This window comes from Elephas maximus, chromosome 9 (assembly GCF_024166365.1).
Source record: "Elephas maximus indicus isolate mEleMax1 chromosome 9, mEleMax1 primary haplotype, whole genome shotgun sequence".
Classification (NCBI taxonomy): Eukaryota; Metazoa; Chordata; class Mammalia; order Proboscidea; family Elephantidae; genus Elephas; species Elephas maximus.
The window spans coordinates 86,851,687-86,873,634 of record NC_064827.1 but is presented as its reverse complement, the minus strand read 5'-3'; positions in this window follow the sequence as shown (position 1 = coordinate 86,873,634).

The window sequence follows — 21,948 nt, the reverse complement described above, 5'->3', positions numbered from 1 at the left end:
AATGTATTTGACTCTGTGGATCATAACAAATTATGGGTAACGCTGGAAAGAATGGGAATTCCAGAATACTTAATTGTGCTTTTGCGGAACCTGTACCTAGACCAAGAGGCAGTTGTTCAAACAGAACAAGGGGATACTGCATGGTTTAAAGTTAAGAAAGGAGTGTATCAGGGCTGTATCATTTCACCATATCAATTCAGTCCGTACGGTGATCAGATAATCCAAGAAATTGGACTATATGAAGAAGGACAGGGCATCAGAACTAGAGGAAACTCATTAGCAACCTGCAATATACAAATGACACAACCTTGCTTGCCAAAAGTGAAGAGGACTTGAAGCCTTATTGATGAAGATCAAAGACCACAGCCTTCAGTATGGATTACACCTTAATATAAAGAAAATAAAAAATCCTCCTAACTGCACCAATAAACAGCATCGTCAAGGATTTCATTTTACTTGGAACCATGATCAATGCCTGTCGAAGCAGCAGTCAAGAAATCAAAAGATGCATTACACTGGGCAAATCTGCTGCAAAAGACCTCTTTAAAGTGTTGAAAAGCAAAGATGTCACTTTTGAGGACTAAGATGCGCTTGACCCAGGCCATGGTGTTTTCAGTTGTCTCATGCACATGCAAAAGCTGGACGATGAGTAAGGAAGACCGAAGGAGAATTGATGCCTTTGAATTATGGTGTTGGTGAAGAATATTGAATATACCATGGACTGCCAGAAGAACAAACAAGTCTGTCTTGGAAGAAATACAGCAAGGGTGTTCCTTGGAAGTGAGGATGGCGAAACTTCGTCTCGTGTGCTTTGGACATGTTGCAAGAGGAATCAGTTCCTGGAGAACGACATCATGCTTGGTAAGGTAGAGTGTCAGCGAAAAAGAGGAAAATCCTTGACGAGATGGATTGACACAGTGGCTGCAATGATGGGCTCGAACATAACAATGAATGTGAGGATGGTGCAGGATCGGGCTGCGTTTCATGCTCTTATACTTGGGGTCACTATGAATCAGAACTGACTCGACAGCACCTAACAACAACAACAAAAATAAGATGCTCTGCCAATCAAATATGTTGATAAGTGGGGCATATATTACATGTCTGGCCCTTCCTTGATGACCCAGAAGATACTGCAGAATCTCATTGTGCTTTGATGCCATTATAATTATGAACTTCTATCTTTCATTTATATATGGACTAATTCATTTTTCTAGTAACCATTTGTTGAGTGCTTTCAGTGTGTAAGGTACTCTGTTGTACATATAAATAGAAGTGTTCTTTAATAGAGTGCCACTAAATTGAATGATGTAAACTTAATAGTTTATTATACAAAAAAGAATACGCTTCTGTGTTCCCCCAGATTGTAATACTGCTTCCATATCACAGTGTACAGCCCTCATGAAGCTGAGGAATAAATTAATTAACTGATGGAAATTTGGTAGAACCTGAAACATAAATATAGCTACTTAAATTGGGAAGCATAAATCACAGCTCTGTTCATTATTAATGATACCATTTTTTTTTTTTTTTGATCAGATGGAAAACCAAAACAGAGATGAATAATGAGTACTCTCTCCTGGTGATTGGGCCACATCCTATCTTGATGCCTTTATCTCAGATGGAAAGAGTGTTTTGATGTCCTTTCCCTCAAATTGTAGTACTATACGGAAAGACTTCTTTACTCTGCCTGTCTCTTCCCTTCCTTATTTCTTTTATTAGTCCCTGGGTGGTACAGATCGTTAATGCACTTGGCTGCTAAGAGAAAGGCTGGAGGTTGGAGTCCACCCAGAGATAGCTTGGAAAAAAGGCCTGGCAATTAACTTCTGAAAAATCAGCCATTGAAAACCCTATGGAGCACAGTTCTACCTGGACGCACACGAGTCGGAATTGACTCAATGGCAACTGGCAATCAGGAAGACAGAGGCCTAGCAGGAAACGTATAAGTTCAAACTGAGTAACTGAGGGGCATTTAATAAAAGGAAAATGTACAATCAGGGTTTTGGGAAACCATTAGGGTCTTTATCTCTCCTAGAACTGAAGGGTCCACAAGAGGGAGTGTTAACTGTTACCCAGACAAAGTAGCTTTATGGAAAAGTCCTTCTGACAGGAGCTGTGCCCTTAAGGAGAGGGACACATGCATCCTGTGACAACCTAAGGGAGGAAGCAAGAACAATACATTCTTGGCCTCATCTTATTTCCACTTTTATGACACCTCCAAATGGCCACGTCGAACCAGGAGTCAGAGGCAAGGGTGCTTCCAAGGGCACAGGGTAAGTAGAGAAGTGTAGAGATTAGATCAGGTGGAAAGTATTCTTGTGATGGGTTGTGTGTTGCCGACTCAGCGTCACCGCCACCACTTTTTTCTAGAGGAGATGCAAGGAACAGCATTTCTCCACATCCCAGTCCGTGTGTGATTGATGGCTAGAGTCTGCCAATGAGAGCTACATCTACATGTGGGAGATTTAGAAAGCAGAGGAGAAGGAAAGGCTGCTCTTTTCAAGAGTCAGTGGTGGACAGATGCATGCACAGGTGAGAGAGTCAAAGCAGCTTCTAGGCAAGCCCCTGAGAACCACCCACTTCTTGAAGGCTGAGATCCAGGTGGGAGCATCTCAGAAGTTTTGAAGAGTCGTAGGCACTTTCCAACACAAGTACCATAGGTTTAGCTTTTTGGTGGCAGCTTTACTGCTGTTACTCTCTCAAAAAGGAGCCTAGGTGGTGCAAGTGGTTTTTAATAGGCTGCTAACTGAAAGGTTGGTGGTTCAAACCTGTCCAGGGGCGCTGCAGAAGAAAGGCCTGGCGATCTGCTCTATAAAGATTACAGATGAGAAAACTCCATGGAGCAGTTCTACTCTGTAACACATGGGGTCGCCATGAGTCAGGGGCCTGTTTAATGGTAGCTAACAACAACTCTCTCAACACTTCCAAAGGCTGTGTATGTCTTACTTCCAAATCTGGAAAACATAGAGTGCCTTCAGTTTCTCTGAATCCTGACAGAAATATAGTTCAATACTTGTTTGGAGGTGCCTAAAATTCTCACTTTGTTTGAAGCAGGGATATTGGTGGGGCAGCAGGAGGCCCTGAGATGGGGTGCGGGAGAGGGAGGGAAGATTTTGTGCTCAGGAAGGAAAACGAGCCCTGCTGTGCTCCCGAGTTCCCTGGGTCTAGCTGTGAAGAAGGATTTATTTGTAAGCATGGCGTTGGGTGGCTCTGTAGGATTATCAAATAGATAAGAGCCGGACCTGGTTTGTAAACCGTAGTCTGCTGTTTCAAGCATACTGTTATTATAATTTTCAGGGCTATTAACTTCCTAGGAAAATGACATGCGCCTCTTTGCACACATTTGGGCCCACTGCGGTGCCTCTGGTACAGCTTCAGGCACAACCTAAGTCAGTGGTATTTAACTTCTAGGCACTCTTGAATCACCCAGGGGCCTTTACAACAATGTCCAGGCCTCACCCTGTGAGGCTGTGACCCAAACTGTGATTCCCTGACAGCAGCTGGGGAATCACTCGGGAGCTAGTTAGTAATTAGACTCTCAGGCCCCATTTGAAGACTCCTGAATCAGAATCTGTATTTTAACAAGAGCCCCAAATGACCTGTGTGCGCTTTATAGACTGAGAAGCACCGGTCCTGGATGTTAAAAGCAGGTAACATTTATCCATCCAGTTTCATGGTACTCCCTCACCAGTCCTCTTTCTCTCTCTTAACAACTTTATTGAGGTATAATTGGTATACAGCAACTGTATATCAATTTAAAGTGTACAATTTGATAAGTTTTGACGTATATTTACAAGTGTGGAACCATCACCACAATTAAACTAACACATTGGCCATCACCAAAATTTCCTCAAAGTTGCTTTTATAATCTCTTCCTCTTGCTCCTCCCCACAACTCCACCCCATTCCATCTGCAGTAACCACTGGTCGGCTTTCTGTCACTATAGATTAGTTCGCATTTTTATAGTTTCATGTGCCTGGAATTATATATACTTTCCCTGATTTGGCTTCTTTCACTCTGCGGAATTGAGATGCGTTAGTAGTCATTTATTTTTATTGCTCAGCAGTATTCTATTGTATAACACAGTTTGTTTATTCATTCATCTGTTGATGGGCACTTAGGTTTTTCCAGTTTTGGCTTTTACAGACGAGGCAGATATGAACTTCCGTGAACAATTCCTTGTATGGACATACTTTCGTTTTTCTTGGGTAAATGCCTAGGATTGGAATTTCTGGGCTATATGGAAAGTATTGGAAACCCTGGTGGCGTAGTGGTTAAGTGCTACGGCTGCTAACCAAAAGATCGGCAGTTCGAATCCAGCAGGCGCTCCCTGGCAACTCTACGGGGCAGTTCTCCTCTGCCCTATAGGTCGCTATGAGTAGGAATCAACTCGACGGCAGTGGAGTGGTGGGTTATGGAAGGCATTGGAAACCCTGGTGGCATGGTAGTTAAGAGCTACGTTTGTTAACCGAAAAGTTGGCAGTTGGAACCCAGCAGGCACTCCTTGGAAACCCTAATGGGACAGTTCTACTCTGAACTATAGAATTGCTAGGAGTTGGAATCCACTTGATGGCAATGAGTTTGGGCTTGGTTTATGATAGGTGTATGTTTAATTTTTCTTAGGAACCCTCTCCATAAAAAAAAAAAAAAGATTAAATCCTCTAAGGTAGGTATAATTGTTGATTCCATTTACCAGTTGAAAAAAATGAGGCCTGGAAAGGTTAAGTGATTACATTGCCTAGTGAGAGGTATCTTCCCACTCTTTTTTCATTTTGTAATATAATTTTATCTTGTTGTTGTTGAGAATATATACAACAAAACATACGCCAATTCAACAGTTTCTACATGTACCATTTAGTGGCATTGATTGCATGCTTCGAGTGGTGTAACAATTCTCACCCTTCTTTTCTGAGTTGTTCCTCCCCCATTAATTTAAATTCACTGCCCCCTAAGGTTCCTCTCTAATCTCTCAAGTTATTGTTAGTTTGATCCCATATATATATAGTTCTTAAAAGAGCATAATGCTAAAGGCAGATATTTTTTATTAGTTAAGCTAAACTATTATTTGGTTTTAAGATTTCGGGGGATAGTTTTTGTTAACATTTAAAGATTATCTCAGGGCAATAGTTCAGGGATTCATCCAAACTTCATCATCCCAGAAAGTCTGGATTCCAACAGAATTCGAAATTCTGTTCTACATTTTCCCCCTTTTGAGAAGGATTCTTCTGTGGAATCTTTGATCAAAATGTTCAGTAATGGTGGCTGCGCACAATCCAGTTCCTCTGGTCTTGTGGCAAAGGAGGCGGATGTTGATGGAAGCAATTAGCCACACATTCTACATCCTCCTCCTATTCCTGACTCTCCTTCCTCTGTTGTTCCAGGTGAATCGAGACAAATTGTTGTGCCTTTCATGGCCCCTTGGAAGCTTTTAAGACCCCAGGCCTAAGCACCAGACTAGGAGGTAGAACAGAAGCACTAAACATGCTATTAGGCTAATTAACTGGCATATCCCATAAGACCATGACTCTAAACCTCCAAACCAAGAAACCAAATCCCATGAGGTGTTTAGCTGTACATACAGCCTCAGTAGCTACTCTTTTTTTTTTTTGTTGTTGTTGTTGTAAATATATCTATCATACAACTTTTGCCAATTCAGCATTTTACAGGTGTACAACTTACTGACAACAATTACAATAATTGGCTGTACAACCCTACCCTTAATCAATTTGATATTTCTATCGTCATTAACCCCTCCTTTTCCCCTCCCTCCTGCCCCTGGTAACCACAAATAAACTTTGTTCTCTGTACATTTGCCCTTTCTTGTCTTTTTATATAAGTGAGGTCAAACAATATTCATCCTTTTGTGATTGACTTATTTCACTCTGCATAATATCTTCCAGCTCCACCCATATTGTAGGGTCTATCAAGACTTCATTTCTCTTATTGGCTGAGTAGTACTCCATTGTATGTATGTACCATATTTTGTTTATCCATTCATCTGTTGATGGACATTTAGGTTGTTTCCACCTTTAGGCTATTGTGAATAGTGCTGTAGTGAACATTGGTGTCCAAGTCATTGTTTGAGTCTCTGCTTTCACGTCTTTTGGGTATATACCTAGGAATGGAACTGCTTGGTCATATGGTAGTTCTATTTTTTGTTTTTTGAAAAACTGCCACACTGTTTTCTACAACAGCTGTAGCATTTTACGTTCTCACCAGCAATTGCTAAGGGTTCCAATTTCCCTACATTCTTGCCAACATTTGTTATTTTCTTTTTTTTTAACCTTAGCCACTCTAATTGGAGTGAGACGTTATCTCATTGTGGTTTTGATTTACATCCTCTGATGGATAATGATGCTGGGCATCTTTACATGTATTTGGTGGCCACTCGAATGCTTTCTTTGGGAAAGTGTCTATTCAAGTCCTTTGTTCATTTTATGATTGGGTTATTTGTCTTTTTGTTGTTAAGTTGTCAAAGTTTTATGTATATTTTGGTTATTAGATTCTTGTTGGGATATATGGCTTCCAAAGATATTCTCTCAGTCAGTAGCTTGTCTTTTCACTTTTTTGGTGAAGTCTCATTTATTTATTTTGTCTTTTGCTGTTTGTGCTTTTGTTATTATGTTTGATAATCCATTGTTAAAAGCTAGGCCTGACAGCATTGCCTCTGCATGCTTTTTCTTCTAAGAATTTTATGGTTTTAGTTTGCATATTTAGGTCCTTAATCTATTTTGAATTTGTTTTTGTGTATTGTGTGAGCCATGGACCCTGCATCATTTTTCTGTATGTGGAAATCCAATTTTCCCAGAGCCGTTTACCGAAAAGACTTCTTTCCCCATCTAATGGCCTTAGCATCCTGGTCAAAAATCAACTATCCATAGATGTGTGGGTTTATTTTTGGACTCTCAATTCCATTCCATTGGTCTATGTGTCTATTGTTATTACCAGTAGTGGGCTGCTTTGATTACTATAGCTGTACAGTATGTTTTAAGATCAGGAAGCGTGAGTCCTCCTTCTTTGTTCTTGTATTTCAATTTTGCTTTTCCTATTTGTGGCCCTTTGACATTCCATATAAAGCTGAGGGTTGGTTTTTGTATTTCTGTAAAGAAGGCTGTTGGAATATTGATCAGGATTGCATTGAATCTATAGATCACTTTGGGTAGTAGTATTGACATCTTAACAATATTATGTCTTCCAATCCATGAACATGGAACATCTTTCTGTTTATTTAAGTCTTCTTTATTCTCTTTCAGCAATGTTTCATAGTTTTCATTGTATAAGTCCTTCATATCCCTGGTTAGATTTGTTCCTAGGTAGTTTATTCTCTTATATGCTATTATAAATGGAATTGTTTTCCTAATTCCCCTTTCAGATTTCTCATTGCTAGTGTATACAAACTCAACTGACTTTTGTTTGTCGACCTTGTACCCTGCAACTTTGCTGAATTCCTTCAGTAACTCTGGAAGTTTTCTTGTAGACTCTGGGATTTTCTATGTATAGGATCATATCATCTGCAAATAGAAACAATTTCACTTCTTCTTTTCCAATCTGGATACATTTTATTTCTTTTCCTTGTCTTAATGCTCTGGCTAAGACTTCTGATACAATATTGAATAGAAGTGGTGAGAGCAGGCACCTTTGCCTTGTATTTCCCCACTTTATTCTAGGATAGCTCAGTGATGACAGTATTTTCACATGCTCTTGATTATTTGCTTTATATTCATTACTACAGTTTGGGGCTCAAAGATGACATCTTGCTGTGATATGACTCAAACTCTTTGACTCCAGGGAGAGTCTTTATATATTCAGCAATCCCCTTTTCCCTCTGACCATGTATTGTGAGTTAGAGGATGAAGCCAGTTGAAGCCGAACCCTACTATGATCCTGAATCAGGCAAAAGCCCATTATCTGTATACTTCTTGAGCTTACAGTGTTCTATATTTGTAGTGCGTTTGTGAAGAATGCAGACATTCCCTAGCTCTTGCCTTCCTCTAGCATGTACCTCATATCTTAGACTTTATCCAACCTGTAATTACTAACCTGCTCAACAGTTTTATCTAACCTAATACATCTGCTTTTCTTCAATTATTTGCTGTAGCTCTGAACCATAGAATGCATAAAAAGAACTCTGCCAGAATGTGTCATCAATTCTACTAATTTAAGTCCTCTCTTATGTACATACAATAGAATATATGTGAGATATATTTTATGTGTATATATACACACACACACACACACACACACACACACTCTTATGGAAACCCTGGTGGCATAGTGGTTAAGTGCTACGGCTGCTAACCAAAGGGCTGGCAGTTTGAATTTACCAGGCACTCCTTGGAAGCTCTATGGGGCAGTTCTACTCTGTCCTATAGGGTTGCTATGAGTTGGAATCGACTCAACGGCACTGGGTTTGGTTTTATATATACATATATATATATATATATGTTGTAAAGTGTAATGAACATTCATGAACCTACTGCCAACTTAAAAGCTAGAACCTTATCAATGCTGTTGCATCTATGAGATCCTCCCTTGTCTTACTTGCTCCCAACTGGAGGTAAAACAGTATCTGGAATTTTGAGTTTACCTTACTTTTTGAAAAAATAATTTTATTTAATGTATATGCTTCCCTATACATTAATTAGATTAATTGTTTATGAGCTGTTAAAAATGGCTTAATTTAAATAGTCTTCTGTAAACTGCTTACCTCATTCAAGGGTATATTTATAGCATTCACCCACATTACTGTGTAGAGTTTATTTCATTTGTTTTTCATTGTTGTATAATGTTTCTTTTATTAAAATCAGTGCTGCTATGGATATTCTTATACACATCTCCTGTTGCACTGGAGAAGAGATTCTTTTGTGGTGTATCTTGGAGTGTACTTGATGGGTAGTGGGATACGTGAATGAATGTTCAGGTTGGTAAAATTAATGCCAGCATGTTTTCCAAAGGGGAGTAACTCATTTGCATTCCCAACCACAGCATGTAAGAGTTGTCTTTACTAAATCTTCTTTTTTTCCATAACTTAATTAAAAAAATCATTTTGTCATTGTTGTTGAAAATATACATAGCAAAACATATACCAATACAACAATTTCTAAATGTACAGTTCAGTAACCTTGGTTACATTCTTCAAGTTGTACAACCTCAGTCACCCTCCTTTCTGAATTATTCCTCCACTACTAACATCAACTCTCTGCCCTTTAAGTTTCCTAACAAGTCTTTCGAGTTGCTGATGTTATTTTGATCCTATATAGATAGTACAACAAAGAGGCATTTAATAAAATTCAACATCTATTTTAGATTTAAAATATTGACTTTTCCAAGGTTCAATGGGTATAAATGGTAGAGCTGGGATTCAAACCCAGCACTCTTTTTTTTAAAATAACTTTTATTTTTTTAAATTGTTGTTATTGAGAATATACACAGCAGAACACACACCAATTCAACAACTTTTACATGTGCAATTCAGTGACATTGATTACATTCTTCAGGTTGTACAACCATCCTTACCCACCTTTTCCAAATTGTTCTTCCCCCATTGACATAAACTCACTGCTCTCTATCTTTCAAGTTACTGTTGTCAATTTGATTCCATATAGACAGTTGTTAAAAGAGCACAACGCTCAAGGTAGATATTCTTTACTAGTTAATAAGCTAAATTATTGTTTAGTTTTAAGAAGACTTCAGGGGATATTTTTAGTTTAAGGTTTAAAGATTATCTCAGGGCAATATTTTCAGGGGTTCACACAGTCTCTGTGGATCCAGAAAGTCTGGATTCCATGAGAATTTTCATTTCTGCAGTTCTTCCGTTTTGATTGAGATTCTTCTATAGATTCATTGATCAAAACGTTCAGTAATGGTAACTGGGCAACATCCAGTTCTTCTGGTCTCATGGCAAAGGAGGCATTTGTTCCCAGAGGCAACAGCTACACATTCCATTTCTTTCTCCTATTCCTGACTCTTCTTTATCCTCTGTTGCTCCGGGCAAGTAGAGACCGATTACTGTAACTTGGATGACTGCTTGCAAGCTTTTTAGACCAAGAGGCACTATGCAGCAAACTAGGAGATAAAAAATAGAAGCACTAAACATGGTATTAGGCCAGTTAACTGGGATGTGCCGTGAAACCATGACCCTAAACCTCCGAACGAAGAAACCGAATCCCTTGAGATGTTTGGTTGTACATGAGCAGGCTCAGCAGCTGCTCTTTTTGTTGTTGTTGTAAATATATCTATCATACAACCTTTGCCAATTCATAGTATGTCTTATTACCTTTTTAGACTCTGTTATATTAGTAGTTGTGCTAATAAGAGTTGTGCTACCTCTCTTTAATTTCCCGTATTATTTATTTATTATAATTATTTATTCATGACTGCTCTCTTTTTCATTGTCCATTTTGTCCAAAGGAATATTTATTGTGTCTTTTCAAAAAAATTCAATTTTGAGCTTTGGTGACCCTATTATATATTTTGTTTTCTCTTTCATTACTTTCTGCTCTGATATTTAACTACTTATTTACTTCTCCTTTCTTCAGGCTTTTCCTGTTGTGCTTTTCCACTTCTTAAATTGGAAACTTATGTATTATTTTTCTGCATTTCTTCTTTATTAATACAAGCTTTTAAGGTTATCAGTTTCCCTCCAAGTACTACTAAGCTGCAATCTGCAAGTTTTAGGATGTGTATTTGCATCACCAATTACACCTAAGTATTTTGAAAATTACCATTTTATTTTCTTCCTTAAGTGATAAATGATTTAAAAGTATGTCTTTAAATATCTAAAACTATGATGACTTTTATCTTTTTTATTGTTTGTTTCTAACTTAATTGCATTAGGTTGAAAACTATGGTCTGTTTCATACCTATTTTTGATATTTATTGAAACTTATTTTAAGGCCTTGTATGCGGTCAATTGATATAAATGTTTTATGCGTGCTTGAGAAAAATATGTGTTCTTTAATTGTTGAGTTCAGGGTTCTATATATAGCCATTAAATTTGATTTTAATTGTATTTGTCATTATATAAATATATATATGTATATATATATTTTTTTGGTTGGTTTGACCTATCAATAACTGAAATATTCTGCTGCGATTTTGGATTTGCTTATTGCTCCCTGTGTTTCTTTCTTTTTTTATTTTATCATGCTTAGGTGAAAGTTTACAGCTCAGCTAAGTTTCTCATTCAAACATTTACACACATATTGTTTGTGCTGTTGGTTGCAATCCCTACAATGTGACAGCACTCTCCCCCCTTCCACCTTGGGTTCCCTGTATCCATTCATCTAGTTCCTGTCCCTGGGTGCTTTCTTGTCTCGTTTTGAGCAGGTCTTGCCTACTATGCTGGGAATGACAAATTGAAGAGGAATGGCATTACATTTATTGTCAACAAGAACATTTCAAGATCTACAGTGCTGTCAGTGATAAGATAAATTCATATACCTACAAGAAAGACAAGTTAATACAACCATTATTCAAATTTACATACTAACCACTAATGCCAAAGATGAAAAATCAAAGATTTTACTAACTTTTGCAGTCTGAAATCGATCAAACATGAGATCAAAATGCATTGTAATTATTGGTGATTTGGAATACAAAAGTTGGAAACAAAGAAGGAGGTTTAATAGTTGGAAAATATGGCCTCGATGATAGAAATGACACTGGAGATCTCATCACAGATTTCTGCAGGACCAACAACTTATTCGTTGGAAATACCTTTCTTCAACAACATAAACGTTGACAGCACACGTAGACCTCACTGGATGGAATATACAGGAATCAAATCAACTGTATCTGTGAAAGAGATGATGGAGAAGCTCAATATCATTAGTCAGAACAAGGTCAGGGGCTGACTGGTGAACAGACCATCAATTGCTCAAATACAAGTTCAAGTTGAAGATGAAGGAGATGAAAACAGGTTCATGAGAGCCAAAGTACAACCTTGAATATATTCCACCTGAATTTAGAGACCATCTCAAGAATAGATTTGACACATTGAACACTAATGACTGAAAACCTGAAGAGTTATGGGATGACATCAAGGACATCATAGTTGAAGAAAGCAAAAAGTCATTAAAAAGACAGAAAGAAAGAAAAGACCAAAATGGATGTCAGAAGAGACTCTGAAAATTGCTCTTGAATGAAGGGTAGTGAAAGTGAATGGAAAAAATGAAATAAAAGAGCTAAACAGAAGACTTCAAAGGGCAGCTTGAGAAGACAAAGTGTTTTAAAGAAAAGTGCAAAGACTTGGAGTTAGAAAACCAAAAGGGAAGAATATGCTCAGCATTTTTCAAACTAAAAGAATTGAAGAAAAAATTCAAGCCTCAAGTAGCAATACTGAAGGATTTTATGGGTAAAATATTGAATGACGGAGGAAGCATCAAAAGAAGATGGAAGGAATGCAGAGTCACTGTATCAAAAAGAATTGGTCAGTGTTCACCCATTTCAGGAAGCAGCATATGATCAAGAACTGATGGTACTGAAGGAAGAAGTACAAGCTGCGCTGAAGGCATTGGTGAAAAACAAGGCTCCAAGAATTGACAGAATACCAACTGAGATGCTTCAACAACCAGACGCAATGCTAGAAGCATTCACTGATCTATATCAAGAAATTGGAAGACAGCTACCTGGCCAACCGACTGGAAGAGATTTTGTTTGTTTATTTAAACATACCTACATATTTCCCAGTTTCTTTGCCAACCATTCTTTCATCACAGACTTTCCTTCTGGGACCATATATTCCCTCTTGAAGTTTATTTGGCAAACATCTGTTCATCTTAAATGCTCACTTTTGTCTGATCATCTAACTATTTAGAAATAGTTTTTGGGTTGAAAATGCTATTGTAGTGACTTCTGGCTTCCATCATTGCTAGTGGGAAATCCTCTGTTAGGCCCATTGCCATATTTCATGGAACGTCCGTGTATTAGTCAGCTATGTTATGCAGCAAACCACCCCTAAATCACATTGACTAAAAAGAATTCATTTATTCTTACATGTCTCTGAGTTGGCTGGGGGTCAGATGATCTAGGTTGCACTTGGCCGGGCAGCACTGCCTCAAGCTGTAGGTTGGCTTGGCTCCTAGCTCTATGTTGAGTCTGGTCAGCTCCACTTGTCTTTGTTCTAAAGCCTGAATATTAGTTATTATTACAATCATTCTTCATGAGGCCAGCTTGCATGCTAAATTTTCTAGAGTAAAATGGCCAAGTACCTGGCTAGAATAACTGGAGCAATAGAATAGAAAATGTGCAGTTAGAAGCAGAGAGGAACAGAAGAACACAGAGGATATTTTTACAAGTTGATACCCTTAGGAGATACTGCAATAATTTTTCACCCTCTAATCTGTGATTTTTTTTTTAATCTGTGAAGAGGATGACATGTTTACTTAAGGGATCTTGGATAAGTTAGGGGGCAACGGATTCCATTTAGCACATGAAGCTATACCCAGAATAACTGTATGCCACTCTGGTATTTGAAAAAAGTCTGAAAACTGTTTTGATAGCTCATAAAGGATACACATAAAATTGTGAACACCGGTCTGCCAGTTCATTTAAGGCTTGACTTTTAACTGGCTGATGTTTTGGCAACATGAGAATAAGTTTACCATAATACATTACAGTAAATCTTCTGGCAGAATGTACAAGGCACAGGACCATCGTCTTCAGATGGGATCATCAAGTCGATGATAACAGACCACAAATAAATGACTGACAAGTGATAGTACCATATGATTTTACAATGACAATAGCATTTTTAGTCAGAGGTATTTGCATTATGTACAAATACTTTAAATATTATTATACTAGATCAGTCCTTGCTTGGGATAACATTTATACCTTTTCCTCTTAAATTAGTGTTTGTGTCTCTATTTGGGAACAAATAACCTTTTTTTCTCACTCATGCTATCAAAATGTCAAATGAAAATGAAAACATAATTAATACAGATATTAGGTCTTGGTAGGGTGTCCCAGTCTATTAATTCTAATTTCAGAAAATCATTGTCCTTATAGAACAGGTCAGATAAAACCACTTGGTTTGCACATAATAGTAACGCACCATCACCATCACTGGAACTAATTTGATGTGGTATGATTCAAATGAAACATGAGCATAGTTCCCTGAGGCTGAATGCTTTTGGAGGTAGATAAAACACTGGTAGATGATTTTTACCTGCTGACAATGGAAAGAATGAGACTTTGTCCAGAGACATTGCTATCCCTTGAATTTCTTAGAAACATACAGGTGCTCTTCACTGACAGGTTAAAAAATTAGTCATTTCAATTTTGCAGGTTGGTAAAGTATTAAACTACCCCTTGCATTCTTGTTAATATCATAACATTGGTTGGAAGACAGAATTTGTAGAAGCTGGAGTTCCAATTAAACTCATATTAAGGAATTCTGTGATATTTGGATGATAAAGCCATGTAAGGCACAACCAATCTTCTAAGTTCAAATGCAAGTCCTTAAAACTAACATTACTTTAACTTTTGTCTAGTATGTGCTGCACAGCAGAGAAAGAGGTCTTTTCTATAGACCATTGTTTTTCTAATTTGAGTGCTAATATTTATCATCAGGGATGCTTAGTAAAACTTTAGAGTCCTGGGCCATGCCCCAAATTTTCTGATTCAGTATATCTTGAATCAGCCTGAAAACCAGCATTTTTAATAAGCATCACAAGGGATTTTTTTGAAGGTAGTCAAGAGGCCACACTTTGGTAAACACTTCATTGGACCTCTGTGATAAGGAGTAGAACTGTCTCATAAAGAATAAGGAGTGACATGTCTTACCACTTTGGTGTCAAGGTGTCTTCCATGATCACATTTTCTTCTGCCCCAATCTATAAAAGACTTGAAGTAAAAGTAGCTTAGAGCAACAAGATTTAAAAACAATATGTTACAAACAATAAAAAGACAGGGATGATTTAAAACACACACACACACACACACACACAGAATTTATGTAAGAAACCAAGCTTGGGAGAAAATAGAACAAATTTCCAGGCTTTAACATATGGGGGGAAATGTGGATTACTTGTTATAATTAACAACTTGGTTCTACGTGAGAAACAGAGTTTTTAATTCCATGGAATCCAGATTTTTTTTTTATGGAGGTAGGAGTGACTCACTCAGGCCATTGCCCTGACATCTTTTGAGGCTTGAATAAACTAGTCTCCTAAAAGTCACCTTTAAGTCAAACAGTAGTCTTTCTAATTGGTAAAGGCCATTTTGCCTTAGTCATTATACTCTTTTGAAGAATTATCTATGTGGAGTCAATTTGGAGAAACAGAAACTCCCAGGTTAGACTAGAAGCTGTATTTTAGGGTAAATTGTTATTACGCCAACACTGTTTTGGCCCTGTTTCCATGGCAATGTCAATAAGATGGGGCATAAGAATCATTGGCCGTTCTCTCATCTTTGCAACACTTTGACTCCCTTGTCAGAAGTGTTGCCCGATTTGCAAATCATGTATTAAATACACTTCAAATCAATTTATATTATTGGCTTAATATGATTTTTATTTTAACATAATCTTCCAGGCAGTCAAAACAATGGGAAGACACAGTTAGTTAGTTGTACAGCCAGTTTTTTATAGCCAAAAGTGAAGGGAAAATATCAGTGCTTCAGAGTAAGCCAAGTTTTCCCTGGCATTTTCCTGGCATATCAGGACACTGAATGATGGGCCAGGCCATGTCTTCAATGGCTATTTCATTAGCAAGAAGGGTTCTTCTATCCCCCTTCCCACTCTTGACTTCCTAGTCATGGAAGGCAAGGTGTGTGTTAGTGTCATTCTGGATACGGGAGACATCTGGGCTCAGCTGCCCAGACCTTCTCTTCTTTCCTTTGGTAGGCAAGGTGTTTTTCTCTGACCCAACACCTTTCTTCACTCCCACATCACTGGGACCAATCACTTATAACAGGCTGCTCTGCTAACCTAAATGTCAGCAGTTCAAGTCCGCCAGGCGCTCCTTGGAAACTCTATGAGGCAGTTCTACTCTGTCCTATAGGGTCGCTATGAGTCGGAATCGACTCAATGGCAACGGATTCTCCTACTGTGGAATCACCTTCTTGAAGCTACCAGAACCTTGCACATGTATTACCTTCTACAGGAGGCCCTCCAGCCCTGTGGTAGTGGTTCAATACGTATTTGTTGAATGAAAGGAATAGATGAAGCTCTCCACGCTAGCTAACCTTCACACTCACCTATCTTCTTCCTGTAGTATATGCCAGGTGATTCCAACACAGGAGGTGCTCATATCAGGCTTTGAGAATCTATGCATTTGTATCTCTTTGCTATTATTATGCACCAATGTGATGATTGACATCTACATATCTACATAGGCATACATTAATCACAATGTACTCAAGCATATTTGTCCATATTATTTATCTGCTTGTACTGTTTCCTTCTTCTCATCATTCTCCTCAACCCGACAAAGCTTACATAACCTTATTTCTTGGATTACCCCAACTCCTTCCAAGAGACATTGCACTACGGAGTATACAGATGAAAACATGATCCAGGCCAGAGTGATGCCACCTTTCCACCAATCTCAGATCTCATGCAGCTTCTGGGCATGGACAGGGCAGAAAAGGACTGATATTGGCTCCTGACTAATTCTTGCTACTGAATTTACTAGAATGAGAAAAAATCCTGAAAGCTGCTGTAGACCTCACCTGGGAAACCTGCTTGCACCTAGGAACTATGTATAGGCAAAGTGAGTAGTCACTTCTGTGGTGTGATTTGAGGGCAAAAACAAAGCCCCGCACTAAAAAATATCTCTCCAAATAATACATAGTTTAGGCTTCAAATTCCATTCATTCCTTGTGTCAAAAACTTTACAACTCTGCAGGGTTCTATAGTAAATACAAGTCGTCTGTGGCTTATGATGTATTTGAGTTATGATGAACCGTACTTAGGACCACTTGTTTTTGTTTTTTGTATATCTCATCGTTAATAATATGTTCGACATACAATGTTGCAGCATGTAATTTGCTGCAATTCTCAGACGTTCAAAGTTCCGATATATAAAGATACTAATAATAAAAGGCAATAATAATGAAAACTGAAAAAAAAAGGTATTTCATATATGTCAGAATGGACTTACGATGGAGTTGTTGGAATGGAACCCCCTCATGGTAAACGAGGAACGACCCGTACGCCAAGTGACTCGGCATGAGTGCATTCATCAATTTTTCCTGTGTTGTAGCAGGAGGAGCCAGGGTTAACTGAGAACCCTGAGATTCTAGGGGCAGAAGGAGTCACTTGCAGAGGGAACATGAGGATAGAGGGGTTAAACCTCTTGCTGTTGAGTCGATTCCAGCTCACAGTGATTCCATGTGTGTCAGAGTGGAACTGTGCCCCTTAGGGCTTTCACTGGCTGATTTTTCAGAAGTAGACCACCAGGCCTTTCTTCCATGGCACCTCTGGGTGGACTCAAACCTCCAGTCTTTTGATTAGCAGCTGAGTGCATTTACTGTTTGCGCCACCCAGGGACTGACTCCATAGAAGGGTGGCAGGAATGAAAGATATTTATTTATTTTATGATTTTGTCTAGGGTTATTCCTGCCTGTCCACCACATTGGGGTGGAATGAAATAAAATTTTCTTTTCTTTGAGAGGTACCATTCGAACTGCTCATATTAGCAAAAGGGAATTCATCTAGAAACAACAAAAAGGAGTCCTTTAATGCTAGGAATAGTGTTCAAAACACTCACAATCCTGGTGCTAATACTTTAAAAAGGTGCCAGAGATCATAGCTAACAACCTAAGCATGAAGACAAAGGTGTAGGACTGTAGAGTACAGTGATGACATGAGCACCTGTGAAAGCTGGAACTTGTGAAAAGCAGAAACCTGTCAGAGAAGGGAAACACAAATATTTTCCACTAATAGAGAGTGATAGAAAAATGGTACGCTACATATCCTGTCAAAGGTGGAAAACTTGCAAGACCCAGAAAAGCAAGGCAGTCCCGTCAAGTTCCGGCTCTCACGGGTTTCACTGTACTATTCGTGGTAAGAAAAATATAATTCCCCTGGGAAAAGTCACAGATCTGGAGTTGATTTTATCCAGAGCATCAGAGAGGAGACATTGTTAAAGGACTGGTTTCCCAGTGGTTAATGCTACGGCTGCTAACCAAGAGGTCAGCAGTTTGAATCCACCAGCCACTCCTTGGAAACCCTATGAGACTGTTCTACTCTGTCCTGTAGGGTCGCTATGAGTTGGAATCGACTCAACAGCAATGAGTTTATTTAATATGGCAGAGTCCATGCTATGATTCCTGATACACACAATGCCTAATATTCTGAAAAACTGTGGGCAACGTGGAAAAGTTATCCCATTTGAAAATGGACTTCATCTTGGCCTCTGTTTTCATACAGAACATTTCAAAAGTGCAGTAAGGTGTAATTGTCATTGCACAAGAAAATAAGCCAAACTTTCTCAATATTAACCTGAGGGAATGGTCTAAATTGTAAAAGGAAACTGTCAGTGAAGTGACTAGTCTTGAGAACATTTCAATTGCTCTTTGGAAAGGAAAATAACATTAGCTTTTCATGAAAAGGGAAATGTGAGAAACTCATTTTTAAAAAATTTATTCTCTTTTTGTTTTATTAATATACATACCCCACTGGTATACTTATATAAGCTATTTTGAAAGTACCTAGAAGATCCTTGTGCTTACACAAATATCCTTCAAAACCAAATTAGAGGCTAAAGCCCAATTTTCCTGATTTGAATTGAATAAAATATATATTCTATTATTGTTTTTATCAGATTCATTATTATTTAAATCTTCATAGATTTTTCATTTTAGTACCAGTAGGTGGTTTAGAACTTAGAACAACTATAACCTGTTGCCATTGATTGATTCCAACTCATGGTGATCCCATGTGTGTCAGAGTAGAACTGAGCTCCATGGGGTTTTCAATGCCTGTAATCTTATAGAAGTAGATCAACAGGACTTTCTTCCAAGGTGCCACTGGATGAATTGAACCACCAACCTTTAAATTAATAGCCAAACAGAAATCACTTACACCACCAGGGGTTCTTAAGTCCTCTTGTCAGACATTACGGATTCCATAGTGTGGCATGAATCAAATATTCCTGACCACCTTGTCGTGTTCTTGGATCTCTGCCTTATCCAGACCACCAAACTCCTCTCAATCCTAACTCCCCACAGGTTCCTTGGGTTGGAGGTTTCTTACTCCATGGCCTTCGTATTCTTACTGGAGTAGCTGGTACAGAGAATGGGAACTTGGCAGTGAGGGCAAGCTTGGAGAAGAGGAGTGAATGAAGGGCTGAGGCTCCATCAGCAGTAGGTTCTGAGATGCAACTTGGGAAGGCCTCTGTTGTCTTTGGAATGGAATCATTGTGGGTAATTTAGAGCTCTTGAGACTTTAAGTTGGGACTACCTGTTCATTTTTTAGCACTGTCTTCAGTTGGAGGAGCCCTGGGTGGTGTAAATGGTTAGTGTTTGACTACTAGTGGAAAGGTTGCTAGTTCAGAGTCCCCTAGAGGTGCCTTGGAAGACAGCCCTAGCCATCGGCTTCTGAAAGGTCACAGCCTTGAACACCCTATGAGCAGTGCTGCTCTGCGTACATGGGGTCTCCATGAGTAGGACTCAATGGCAACTAACAACAACACCAATCTTTAGCTCAGTGGGAAAAAAAAAATCATTAGACCTTTCATGTTGCCCCTGAAGTCAACCAACAAAGTTGTTTTTTGGTATCTTTTTTTTCTAGTAACTTATCAACTCGGAGAAAAGAATTGGTTCAAAGTGATTACAGAATATAATCCTTCCTTTAGAGTTTGACTCACAGCCAGCAGCAAACGGATGTTACAAATAAAAGGGAGTATAATTAAAAACAAGGCAAGAAGTATGCAGTTACTTGGGAGATTACTCCTCCTAGGTCTACCTGTATGAGTTTCTCTTTCCTTAAAAATGCAGTGGATTATATGAAGTGCCAGCTGTTGGTATCGTGGAATACAGTTAGGGAATTGTGGAAACTATTATACCGGCCAAATAAATTGTCCCTAATGTAACACTGGAGCCTTGGTGACACAATGCTTAAGAGCTTGGCTGCTAACCCAAAGGTCGGAAGTTCAATTCTACTAGCCGCCCCTTGGAAACCTTACGGGGCAGTTCTTCTCTGCCCTATAGGGTTGGTATGAGTTGGAATTGATTCAGCAGCAAAGGGTATGGTTTTTTAAATATAACACAAGGACATGAAATCTCAGTATCTCGAAAAGACAAACTTATTTCATGGAGGAAATCAATAAACACATAAAAGATGTAGAACATTAGATCTGGGAGATTCCTTAAGGGTTATCTGAGCAACTACCTCATTTAGATAGGAAATCAAGCCCAGAAAGATTAGTAACTAAACTTGAGTAGCAAGAAGCAGGACTGGGGCTGGACTGGAATCCAGGATTCCTGATTCACCATCAACCTTTTTGCTATCCTTTCTCTACATACTCTGTCTCTAAAGCAGTGATTCTCAAAGGGGGTACGGGGAGGTGGTGGAGGATAATTCTTTCCTCTGAGGGATGTTTTTGCAATGTCTGGAGATGGTTTTGGTTGTCACAATTGGGAAAGAGTGTTACTGGAATCTAGGATAGAGACCAAGGATTCTTAGCATTCTGCAATACTCGGGACAGATCCCCACAACAAAGAATTATTAGGCTTAAATTCTTAATAGTGCCAAGGTTAAGTAACCCTGGTCAGAGCTACAACATCAAGTTTGAGAATGCCCTGTATTAATAGAATGTAGGAAAATCTAGATTTATGACAAGCAACTGCTTTGCAAAGAATTTGACTAAGGGTTTCATTGGTTAATTAATGTGAGAATCTGAAATATGTTTTAATCAACAACAAAAAAGACATATGTCAAAGACACATATACTGCAAAGAGCCTGGGATGCTTATGTGAAGAAAACATGAAAACAAACAAGAAGGAAAACATAACACTATTATTTCTATAGCATTTTATAAGCTATAAGGCAAATTCATAGGCTTTTTCTATTAGAATTGTGCCACAACCGAGTAAGATAGAGCAAGGAAGCATTCCTGTAAATAAGAGAGCTCAAAAGATTTGGAGCAGACTCTCAAACCCAGGATTTTTGTCTCTAACAGCAATGTTCTCTCTAATTTGTCTATACTTTCCAGACAATATGTTGTTGTTGTTAGGTGCCGTCAAGTTGGTTCCAACTCATAGCGACCCTATGCACAGCAGAACGAAACTCTGCCCAGTCCTGCGCCATCCTTACAATCGTTGTTATGCTTGAGCCCACTGGTGCAGCCACTATGTCAATCCACCTCGTTGAGGGTCTTCCTCTTTTCTGGTGACCCTGTACTTTGCCAAGCATGATGTCCTTCTCCAGGGACCGATCTCTCCTGACAACATGTCTAAAGTATCTACATATTGTCTGGACATACTTTGGACATGTCCAGGCAGTATACAGATGATTAAATGTATGTTGTTTTTTTTTTAATAAAAGCCATAGTCCAGAACATATTTAAGTTCTTATGTCTTATGCTTTTTCAATGAATATGCAGAAAAAAACTGATATTATTTTTCAATGGGAACCAGAAATAAAAATAGTCATAGTATGTTACAGAAACTTCTCTACCTCAAATTAGATTAATTTTAGAAGTCATAACTTGCAGAAAGCAGGGCTCCTAACTAGTTATTTTTGGTTTGACCCCTGCTGAGAATTTGCATTTTGACCCCAGATATACTGAATCAGAATCTACGTTTTAATGATCCCCAGGTGATTCTGTCTTAGTTATCTAGTGCTGCAATAACAAAAATACCATAAGTGGATGCCTTTAACAAACAGAAATTTATTCTCTCATGGTTTAGGTGGCTAGGAGTCCAAATTCAGGGTGCCACCTCTAGGGGAAGGCTTTCTCTCTCCGTCGGCTCTGGGGAAAGTCCTTGTCTCCTTTCAT